The 12,570-nt window shown below is 41.8% G+C and overlaps 1 long non-coding RNA gene across 1 annotated transcript; it reads right to left on the reverse strand.

Moving 5' to 3' along the window:
- Positions 1–10,834, reverse strand: LOC122461827. Its single transcript, XR_006284027.1, has 3 exons — positions 10,595–10,834; positions 10,336–10,500; positions 1–689 (listed from the first exon to the last, which is right to left on the reverse strand). It is a non-coding gene; the product is annotated as an uncharacterized LOC122461827 (long non-coding RNA).
- Positions 10,835–12,570: the final 1,736 nt, after the last annotated feature.

Here is a 12,570-nt window from a genome sequence, read left to right on the forward strand (position 1 = left end):
ATCTGTGCACCTTACTGTACTTCAGATTTTCCAGATGCTATTACAGTACATTGCACACACAGGAGTCTTAACATGGTAATTTATGAAAGGAAGACTATGTTAAAATTTGGGCAAGTGGTTGAGCTTATGCAGGGTCAGAGATTTGAGCCTGCATTTTGTGCACAGAGAGGGTTTTTCACAGCCCGGATACATTTGATTGCAATGCAAGATTTCCTTTGCTGCTAACCCCTCACTTAAGAGATAATTCAGCTGCTAACAAATCAGATTTGGGCCTCTCTTGGGAAGGGACTGCTAACTACGTCAGATTCTGTGGGATAGTTTTATGATGTGGCGTCCTAGCCAGCAGGGACTGAAAGGAGACCACCTAGCTTGTTTTGCATATGATTTTATTTTAAAATTAAACTCTGGTCTCAGAAGTGAAAGCTTAGTGCTTAAGCCATGCAGCCCTCTGATTTTTTTCCCCTTTGTTTCTGCTTTATGTTCTGGACTGCTTTGCAGCAACAATCCTGTGGAAAACTTATGAAATTGCCTCCACAAACACAGTAATTTTATTAGGACAGGTTTCTTCAAGATAGCTTTTCGGGGACTGATGGTTTGTTGTTGCTGTGGTGATTTTATAGCCCAGGCTACCTCTGGCAGTTTTCTCTTTGGACTTGATCCTGGGAGGGACTGAACACCTTCAACTTCCACTGAAATCAATGACCAAAATCAGTATTAGCATCAGCTGGAATTTACGGCATTCATACTACAGATGTTCCGTGCATGAAAATCTCAGGAGGAAATAGAAATGAAATATTTGTAGAGAGCAGTTTTGGAGTGTTTTATTGTTGTTGTTCACAATCTGCTTAGATTTTCAGAGAGAAGGGGAGTCTGGTGCCAGATAAATGCAGCCTGAATGATGACTGTTAGAAGAAGCATTTCCAACTTCTAAATTACTTCTAGACTGTGGTGATAAAGAGAGACTATCAATATTTCTGTCTATCTATCTAACTCAATGTGATGTGTAACCATAAATGAATGAATCATGGGGTTGCCTGTTGCTCAATCTTAGAAATAGTAGTTCCACTGAAACAGAGTGCTCAAGAAATGAAAGATTAATGCTCTTTCAAAAATATATTTTTATAATATAATCCTCTTGTAAACAAGAGAAAATACATCCTTCTGGGACTCGTTAGCCAGCATTTTCAAAGTTGAAATGAAAGAAGCTATTGGATTCCAAAACTATTTCACAATTCCATGCTGTTTGGATGAAACATGTGTTTACTGTATGTAAATGAACAAGACATTCTGTTCTTTTAGGGACTCTTCAAATATACACTTATGTTAGTCAATTTGGCTTATACAGGAAGATCACCTCCTTCAGTAGAATTAGGGTGGATGATAGTGTGCAGATAAAAGGTTTCCAGACTAACAAAAATGTAGAATAAGTGCAACATTATCTTTTTGTCAAATGTAATTTAAGAGTTTTACTTTGCTATTTACTAGATACAGATTATAAAACAGACTTGTCTATGAAAGACATGTGAAAGAAGAAGACACTATTACAATAAATCTTTTCTGTGTTAACACTTCCCTATGTCAAGTAATACCTCCTCAAGATGCTAATACACCAGATAGCTCAAAAATGTCAACTCCTCAGCATGTGAATTTCTTTTACTAGCTTGAGTGGCTGCACCCTGGTAATCCATGTGCTGAGTTCTGTATTGCAAACTTCAAAGAAATCTTTTTTTCCCTATTAACAGGGACAATTCAGAATTCAATGTCGATCCAGTGAGTACATTCCTTATCAAGTTTGCACAAAGCTGTTCACCTTTATTCCTTTCTATTCAGATTTAGCATATCAAACATTGAGTTTAATGGGACTACAGTGTAAGTAAAAAATGATAGCAGCCATGTTGGCCAACATGTCAGGGATTGAACTGGGGACCAATTAATGAGCTAAAGCACTAAGGTGGAGCAGTATGAGTCATATTCTCTGTGGATTGGGCACAGAAGGGTTCTGTAACTCACACTCACCAGTGGGTTACAAAAGCACAACTCAAAGTGAGTGAGGATTACAGTATTGGGCCCTTAATACAATATGTCAGTACAATGCTTGAGTGCCTGGTTCTTGGAATATTATAAGCCTATTAGGTTTAGATTTTTCATATGAAATTTTGCTGATTTACTCAAAAGTTCCTTGCTTAGTACTGATCTGATGGATGACTTTTCTGAACTATTTTGCTGTTGAAGTATTATGCCATGTGGCTAGTAATAGAGGGGTAATTAAGATAGCTTGTGCACCTTGCGCTTCTGGGATTCTGGTGAAACCTGGGTGGTGGGGTAAATCTGAACCTCAGAGCAGAGTTTACTGGATATCAATAATCTAACATAAAGAACACTCAAGCTATAGGTGCTCTTGCCATCAATTAAAAATAGAATACTAAAACAATTACAAAGTGAAATGGCTACACGCTCCCCTACACTGGTCAACTAAGATATATTATCAATCAAATCAAGATCTCTTCATCCTGAAGTTTCCTCAAAGACACATCAGCTCTGATTGCCTCAGCCCTCCCCTAATACCTGGTCTAAAAGAAGGGATTTGCAGCATGCTAGAAGGTCAGCAAACTGGGCTACTTTGGACCAAAGGTGGGGAAGAGAATTCCACAGTTTATGGGCCCTCATGGAGAATGCCTTGCAAGCAGTTCTGTCTCACATACAAATGAACTGCCAGCTCAAGCATATCTGCTTGACCTCAGCTAGGGCAGAGACAGGTTCTCAGGTAAAATGCCGGAAAACTGGTGATGGATTTTGCTGTCCTGATACATGCTAAAACTTCATGAAATTTGACTGTTGGTGAGGCACTTTATATATATTTTTATGGACTTCATAACACATATGCAAAGGCATCCATCCACCTCATTACAGAAATAGGCATATAGGGCTTAATTGCAAAACTGCACCTGCACTTTTAAACACAGGCTGGTATGCCATACCGAACGCATTCATGCACCTGAATATTTTGGAGGAACAAGAATCTCCTGATGTTACAATCAAATAATCTGCTGTTGAAGTAAAGAGGCAGCACCGCTAATAGTAGGCAGTGGTGGAGCAGCAATGGCGGAGGTCATTGGTAAGTGGCCTAGTGGTGGCCCAGGGTTGTGCTGAGTACCAGACATGGAGCAAGCAGATAAAAATGTTGCTCCTCTAGTGGCAAGAAGTGTTTATAGTGTCATCTGTAAAGGCTTAGTCCCCATTACATAATGGACTGTAGGTATCATCAGTCCAGAGAGGTTTTTTTTAAAAATTTTCACCTCTCCATGTCTAAAAGCTTTTCCATCATTGAACATTTTGGCTCAAATCCTCTGGTTTGGCCAAACTGGGTTCAACATAAGACTATAAGGGGTTGGGAGGGACAATGACTTCAAGTCAGCTTTATGGTCTCCTGATATCGGGGTTGGTCTGGTTTCCACTGTAACTTAGAGTAGGCTCATAACCACACTCCCTGTCCCCCGGGGACATAGAAACAGAAGACTCTTGGACAGAGGGTATCCTAACAGGCTCTGATAGGCTGCCCCTTATGTGTGTTTGAACTGCCAGAACATCCTGAGCAGGGCTGAGGGTCTGGTACTTCCTTTTTCCAAAATATATTGGAGGCTAATTGCTATTCTGAGTAGAAAAATGGATTATTAAAATACCATTTTATCTGGTCTTCGTGATATGATTCTCATCCTTTGAACTGAGTTCACAGTCATGCAATTAGGCTTTTCCTGAGATTTTGCTTCATGAAGTGCAAAGAACATTTTTTTTTTTTAAAGTTTTATGTGTCAGTTTTACTCATCCACCTGCATTCGGATACTGTCCCACACTCCTGGTCTTTGAGTGCCTAACTAGAAATAGCGTTTTCTCTTACTGTCTCAGGACTGCTTTGAGGGATGCTATATGGCCCCCAAAATTATATTTTAGATTAGCTCCACTGGCATATTTTCCCTATTTGAATACTGTACACAGAACGTCTTTCTGAGACTTAGCCCTAAATGCCGTTACTGTGTGTTCAAGATATAGAGTGCATCAGAGAAAAGCAAAGCAAAAAAACAATACCAATGCTCCATACAAAAGGAAGAAATATTCTTGCCAAGATTTTACACAATCTATAACCAAAGCAACAATTTTTCTGGAAAAGTTTCTCATTTCAAATGCCCTACTCAGGAGAAATATTAAAAACACGTACTGATCCTAAAACACCGATATGTTGTTAACGCCTGTACACTAAGGATATTATTAAAATGCCTCATTTTATCTATATGCAGAAAGAGCCTTATCCTGTGAGGTGCTGAACACCTGTTTCCCACTGAAGTCAATGTGGGTGCTCAACACCTTTGAAAAGAAATCACATACACATGTTCCTGAAACTCACCTGCCCTTGTGAAATATTTCCAGTGGAGTTACTCTTGTAGAGAGTCCTTGTTCCACTTTACCTAGCTGAGAGTGTTATGAAACAACACTTAGGAAAATCAAATTTCTTATGTGACCCCACTCCCCCAAGCCCCTTTGATACTTATTTTGGTTTAATAAGGAATATTACTTTAAAAGCTATAATAATTTATTTTGGTCCTTTTGGTGCATGAGGAACTATTTATTTGTTTGGTTGATTATCTAAAAGTCTGACATGAAAATGCAAAGCTAATCTGTACAGTAAAAAATGTAATAAAATACATAATGAACACCATTTAAAAAACATCTCAGCAGCTCATTAATAACTCAGCTGTTTTACATTTCTATGGTAAGAGTGGAAGACAGTACATAATAGAGTACCAGTTATTTTAAAATATCTGACTGTTTATTTACTTTAGAGCCAACAATGAGATCAGATACCTGAGTGATGGGCAGCAGTCTAAAACCCATACAAGTCTGGAAATCCATTCTGCCACTGATGTGCAGGGACTTGACACTAAACTCCCCTTAGCATGTCTGGGAAGCTCTAATGATTGAAATATTAGATACTCTTAAGCATGCATTTATCTGTAGTTTAAAACAAAATTTCAGACCAAGAGCTTGTCTCTTTTAAAACAAGTTAGTCTTGCTCTTTATACAATTTTATCTCTCTGCCCTTTAAACAACCCTCTCTCTGCTGTGATCAGTCTGCTTCTCCCTCTGTGTGTTTTGTTATTAATACTATAATTCAGAATTTACAGCATCTGGCTGTGTTGCTGAATGTTTCCTGTATTCTGCCTTCCCTGCCATGTGATTCTGTTTCTCTACATACTCTAGATGTTTGACAATCTTCTAACTATGAGATATGCAAGCTGGGACTGGGGATTTTCCTACTGCAGTTAACTGTTGTGTATATAGTTTGTGGAATTACAGCATTAGGTTCCTTAGCTTCTGCTCAGTCTGGAGTTTCACTTCCGGAATGCTTGCACATCACTTTATTCTTGGCCCAAATAGCTGAATTAAATAAGATGAAATTGCTTTTGATTAAATGTTTAGCATTAATGATAATACAGTGAGTTAGTCATTATGTTGGTTAGTGTATATTAAGCCACAGAGACTCTTAAATTAGCTTTGCATTGGATACACTATTCAATCATTCAAAGTGGGTCAAATCTCTCAGGGGACCACAGACCCCTGAATGTACCCTAGGCCCAAATCTTTATGGGATATTCAGGTATCTTATTGCACCTTGCTGACCTGTCAGATACTGAACAACAAAATGATGCAGAAGGGGCTCCGGAGCATCGGCTGGAGTCTGGTATAGCTATTGAGGCAGACCCATTTCCTAGCACCAGGGTTAAGCAATTGTGTTTTGCCATTTCATGTATTCACAGGCCCCTTTCAGATGCCTGTCTTTGGGGAGTGTCCTTTCATTGTCCTTATCCTAGCCTGAGAATGTCAGGGGGTGCCCCATCTCCTAACAAACCTTCGCACCTTCAGAGAAAATTGCAAAGTCCACTTTTTTGGTTTAACTTTCCCACGGTAACACTGTCAAAACAGTACCCCTCCCCACCAAAATCCAGTCCCTGAACAGACAGGCAGAACTATGGGCCAGATCCTGGCTCTGATACAGCCTCTTTGGGCTGCTCTAGCAGTGCAAACGTACAACAAAAATCAACTCAAGGAGCCTAAGTACTGAGGGTTTCTTCAGTGGGGGGCATCCCCAGGTGACATACACCACAAGTCCCTTCACAGTCTCTGGTGTATGTCATGTCTAGGGAATGACCGTTTGCATTCAGCAATCTGTGATAGCGTAATGGCTCCTTGGTTGTGCTGCAACCAGTGTCATTTAGAGCAGCCCTGAGGCAGCTGATCTGGCCCCGTGCAGGCTCCAGGAATAGGGCATGAGGGTGTAAAAGTGTCTGAGTGCCACCTTGGTCCCCTCCCAATCAGCGCTAAGCAGGGCTTGGCTGCAGCTGAGAAACAAGCCCTATACATTTATATGCACATTTCATTTAACTGTGGGAGGTAGTTAGATACCTCAGTGGATATAGAATACCTAAGAATGTACTGTGGCATCAACATCAGTGGATGTGAAAGAGGAACTTGGGCAGTCACCACATCTGTAAAATCTGCACACTAAGCTTATGCTGCGGCTATGTTCCCAGAAAAACCTCAGCAAGCTCCTCTGACAAATTTCTCCCCTGTTAGTCCATAAAATGCCTAGTTCTACATATCTTGTGATCTAAAACACTTATGGACTTAGATGGGGGGTTTAGAATGTGCAAGGACAGCAGGATGGGATTTCAAGGGTATCTCCTTTAACAAAGAGGGCTGAATTGTAAAGCTTTGGCCAATGGTTCCTTCTACCCCCATTCAGAGGAGCATTGCCCCGTATGTGATTTGTGCATCAGTCACAATAAGAAAACTAACGGATAAAAAAAATAGTGAAAACTGAATCATTTTCACAATCTTACGTTAAAGCTCAGCGGCTCTGTACATCATGGGGGGGGGGGGGCAAAATAGATCAATAGCTGAGTTCAACTCTTCAGTATGTGACTGGCAAAACCACACCCAGCTACCACATATTTTGGATCTTTGGTGCAGAGAAATCCATGAATCAATGTTGTTTGGCAAACAGAGCACGTCAGTATTTTTTTAAATGGACATTTTTAAAAAATAGTGGTCCCAGTTCAGCTGTTGCCCTTGAAATGGGTCTATAAATGATTTTTTCACATGTTGGAGTGTGTTCCAAGCCCACTATAGTTGCGCCTCTATTATAAAGCAGACTAGTAAAGTAGAGAACTCATGTAAAAGGAATGGGTAATGAAATATCAGAGACCCTGGCCCGTAACAGACAAAAATACTACACTGCTAGGTCAATCCTCACTTCAGTTGATAGTTGCTGGGCCATGCTTCAAAAATGCAGTGAAATGAATAACAGACTGTTACAATGATCCTGCAAAATAAATAGCAATGCCCTGAAGACACACTAAAAACATAAGGAAATGGAACTTTTTTCTCTGTCTTAAACAACATTTTGCACAATGGAAAAAAAGCCAAGGAACACATTTTTCTCGATGATTTAAGTTGCAGTATGCTGATACATTTCTTCCAATAGCAACAATTAAAATAGCCTTCTTGTGTTCCCAGAGTGTAGGCGTTATTTTTACTATTAACCCGCATGTATTTGAACAATAGTAGCTGCCTACAGTTTTACCTTGCTTTATTCAGACGAAGGCTGGTTTTGGGGGTTATTTTGTTCCAAAAATCTAGTATGTGTATAGAAATTAGAGAAGTTCACACCAGAACTTGATCCATATTTCTCCAAAGATGGGGTGACTTTAGATCTGGGATCTTTGGATAGCTCATTTTAAAAATAAGGGCTGGCCGCAGATTCAGCTCCAAATTTTCCCAAAGTTTGGAAAGTTGTTCAGGTCTGGTATTTTGGTTTGGGCCTGTCTCGTGCGGTAAGGTTGTTTTAAAATGATTGCTGAAAGGAAGACTTAAACACGATAGTTTAGGCCAAAAAAATGTGGACTACTTTAAATTGAAGAATTCTTTGCACACTGAATATCTCTAACCTTTTCAAATGAATGCCACCTAATTTGCCAAAAATTTATCAGGCCCATTGCTGGAGGATTCTCTGCTCCTTGAAGTCTTTAAACTACGATTTGAGGACTTCAATAGCACAGATATAGGTGTGAGGTTTTTTTGTAGGAGTGGTGGGTGAAATTCTGTGGCCTGCGTTGTGCAGGAGGTCAGACTAGATGATCATAATGGTCCCTTCTGACCTAAATATCTATGAATATCATTTTTATAGGACGCACACTTAAACAACAATTATCCTAGAACAAGAGCTTTGCTTGTATTCCTGCTGAAAGGATTAATGATGCTGATGCAAAAGCAAACAAAAGGAAACAAAAGGAAATCATTCTGGCATATTTTCCATTAGAAACAGGGAAAGAACATTTTTGCCCAATTCGAAAATGGAAAATTATTTTAATTTCTAAATATCCTAGATTGTATTAGGAAGAACTGAAAGAGAACATCTTAAAAATAACTGCAGAAAACTGTATCCTTAAAAACAAGGGGAGTGACTTGAGTGCGTGCAGATCAGAGTTGCTATACTGAGCAATCCTGAAAACAATTGCATTAGAGCAAACATGAGAACAGAAAAATGGCCATACTGGATCATGGCAGTGTTCCATCTAGCCTAGTATTCTGTCTTCTGTCCCAAGTCCAGAAATCTATACAGCAATTTTACAGTCCTACAGCCTGAGCCTGGAGTTGGCTGGCACAGGCCAGCCACAGGTTTTTCTTTACTGTGTGGACATACTTTAGGGGACTATGGACAGTCAGAGCATATGTTAGAGCTGCCCTGAGTTACACCCACGACTGGTTCAGCCCCAGAATTTGGGAGATGCAAAGGTACCTAAAGCTATGTTTGTTCCCCTGTGACCAGCACAGATATGGAGGGTCTAGGAATTGGCTCAATACTTGTAGAAATATAAACTGCACTAATTCTTATCTTTCCCATTAGTATTTTGGGTCCGATTCTGAGAGTGCTGAGATCCACAGCTCCCATTGAAATCAACTGCCGTGATGGGCGCTCAGCACAGCAGAGTCAAACCCTTCATTCCCATCCGTGATATTAGTTTGCATGTTAATTTAATGGTCTGTAAAGAAATATTTCAAATTGGATCAAATATAGGGTGATCATATATCCTGTTTTGGCCAGGACGGTCCCTTTTTTAAGCCCTGTCCTGGCCCTTTTTTTCCCCCAGAAGGAGGCATTTGTCCCATTTGCTCTTGCTGACTTGATCAGAAGAGCAAACAGGACAAATGCCCACTTCCGTCAAAAAAGTGGAGTGTGGTATGGAGGGGGTGAGCAGAGATGCCAGACCCCTACGGGGGGGAGACAGGGCTGTGTGGGAAGCAGTGTTCCAGCATGTGTGGGGGAACCCCCATTGCGCAGGGTGGCCCCTCAGGTTCCAGCGACCGGGCAACAGCCTGGCACGTGGTGGAGGGAGTGGGGGGGGAGACAGGATTACAGTGACTGGCAACAGTATGGGGGTGCCCTTGGGCGAGCAACTGGGGGTGTCCAGTTTTCTTTTTGGGAAATGTGGTCACCCTAATCAAATACATCTTATCTGTGAAGTTTTTACCAATTCCTAAGTCAGGAAAGATGCAACTGTTTCTGTAGATCCCATCCAAAGCTATAAAGAGGCTTTCCATTTTGTCAGAAGTGTTAGTAGGATGAGCAGAGGCCATGCACAGTGTAAATGTGGTTCTGCTAAAGTACAAACTCCTGGGGGAATAAACACAGACAGTATTAAATTGCTTTATCATTAGAAGTTCCCAGAGTACCATAATGATTGAGAAAGCAGACGGTCTGGCAACAGCACAGAAGTAGGGAATATATTAAAGCTGAAAAATGCAATAAACATTTTAGTCTGGTTCACATATCTATGCTCAGCTGTGGTAATGTGTAACATGGGTTGCTGTTCTATGCAGCAACATGACTCAGAACGACTTCACTGGCTACTGCAGGAGAAATCTGCTGGCCTAAGGACCCTGTTGATATACTGAGAACATTTTTCAAATGAATGTTCAGGGAAACATTTTTGTAGGAACATGGATAATTAACTAAATTAATTCTCAAGAAAAACAAAACAAAAATCCTTGCAAATAGTGGTGGCCCATTCTGAGCACTATAAATCTAGGGAGATTATAAGGAGAAAATAGGGGGCTTGATTATATGAAAAAAGAAATGATATTTTTCCTTAGAAGTTAGAAAATCATTCACTTGGTGAAAAGATGGTATTGTATAAGTCACCGTGATCTTAGTGTTAATTCCTTCTCTTCTGTAACTACTGTGTCTTAGTCATATAGGCCTCTGTGATGGAGTTCACTCACCAGAGCGGTGCCTCCTGCTGGCCATCTCGCGGATTAGCTATCTTGCCCTCTCCTGGTTGTGCCTCTCCCACTGCCTTCTCCGCATGCAGACCCATCTCAGCACCGGAACCGCAGTATCCTTTTCATGACTTGGCCCTCCAGCTGTGTCACCATCTATGTTTTCCCCTGTTGGTGGAAGTAACTTTGAGTTTGATAGTCCAGCGACTTCCTCAGTGGCACATGGGGGGACCTGGGCCCACCCACTACTCCAGGTCCCGACCTTGTAGATAGCAGCCTCCTGCTGCTTCTCCTTAACTTCTCTGCCAATACTGCTTCAATTCCCTGGACCGCTTTCCCATGGCCCCAGGCACCTTATTCACCCTCTTCTCAGGGCCCCCAGTCAGCAGGTCCTAGCAGCCAGCCAGGAGCTCCCTCTTGCTTCCCTGGTCCCTGCCAGCAACAGCTCTATCCAAGGGTTACCTTCACTGCAGCTCACTAGAAACACAGTCTCTATTTCTTGGACTCCCTGCAGCAACTGACTATCTGTAGCTCTGCAGCTGCTTTTATGTGAGCCTGCTGGGCCCTGACTGGCTGATTCATAGAGTCTTCCTCCAATTGGCTGCTTCCTGTGCAGCCTCCCTAGGATGCTTGGAGGACTAACCTCCACTGCTCCTTTCTGGGACAGGGTGTGGCAGGCCCATGAGGCCTCCATTAACCCCTTCCACTCTGGTGTGGGGCGAACACCCCTCACAGCCTCATATTAAAGTACTTCTCTGAATCTGAGCCTTAACCTGGTTAAATTTAGCATTGATTTACTAGGATCAGCAATTGAGAGGAGGTAAGAACAGTGCACTAGCTTGTTGGGCGACCTATGTCAAGTCACTTTACCCCTTCTGCCTTAGTTCCCCTGTCTGAAAAATGTGTATAATAATTCAGTGGAAATACTGCTGCCACATTATTTATCTAAGGCAAAACTGGAAAGTATTTTAGGGTGACTACATAGGCTCTATATAAGAACTCTATTGCTGTAAGACTTTTCTTGATCTTCAGAAATAATCTAGAAGTCAAAGCATCACTGGACAAAGTCATTTCACTTTTAACAGATATTCCACAACTCTCTGTAATAGCTTCTCCAACCTCTGTATATAGGCTGAAACCTTCTTGTCCAGGTCACTGATTTTCAAGGTGCTGACCCTGTCCTAAGCTGGGCCCCTGAGATGCTCTACTAGACACCTTCACTTTTCTGTATCTGGTACCTGCCACTCTTGCCCCAATTCGGTGTTGTCTCCTAACTGACAGTCCACCCCTTCTTCACCAGGTGTTTTGACTCCCCGCACCCGAAAACAACCTTGGACTTACAACAGAGGGCTGACTCAGGATGGGGCTTTTCCACTGCTTGCCCCCCAGCCTTTGCTCATACATCAGGAGATGCGGTGGCACCCAGGATTGGGGCTGCTGGCCCAACAGCCCCAGCATATCACCCACCATCTTAGCCTCCTTTTCTAAGAAAGCTGTCATTGTCTTTAACAACTCTACATCTGAAGCAGGGTCGGGTGGGGGAGCTGGGTTCCAGAGGCTACCAGTTTCCACACATCATCCGCCACTTGAAACTTGTGAAGGTTCCACTGCTGCCGGCAACTCGCGTAATGCTGCACAGGCATCCTCCTTCCTCCTAAACATGCGCCCAACCTGTATACAGCCATGATCCTCCGACGTGTATACAGCCATGATCCTCCGACGTGTATACAGCCATGATCTTCCGACGTGTATACAGCCATGATCTTCCAACGTGTATACAGCCATGATGCAAAGTATATTTCCCCAGAATAACGTGCTTTCCCAAATTAATGGTTTTTTTCAAGATGTGCTTGCAAGGGCTACTAACCCAGGAACAATCCCAGAAGAAGCCCCCACCCCACCCCCAAATGTAACCCTTCTGCTAGGTGTTGTCAGCAGTAAAAAGGGATGAGTTCAAATATCTAGGGGTTCCTCTTAAAGTTAACAAATACCCCTGACTCAAACTCCCACTCCAATACCTTGGAAAAAACAAAATACCTGTCCGAAGTGCCTGGAACAGGCAGTACGTCCCTTCTCACAAGCACTCAGTCTGTGTTTAAAACAAAGACAACTTTATTATGGGGCAGAGGAACAGAACATTAATTTGGAAAAACACACCAATAAATCAACAGTATGCTTATATGAATAGTAAGTAAAATGACCACCCATGACATCTTTGGCAGTAATCCTTTGCCTCAG

Source organism: Chelonia mydas, chromosome 9 (genome assembly GCF_015237465.2).
Source record: "Chelonia mydas isolate rCheMyd1 chromosome 9, rCheMyd1.pri.v2, whole genome shotgun sequence".
Lineage (NCBI taxonomy): Eukaryota > Metazoa > Chordata > Testudines > Cheloniidae > Chelonia > Chelonia mydas.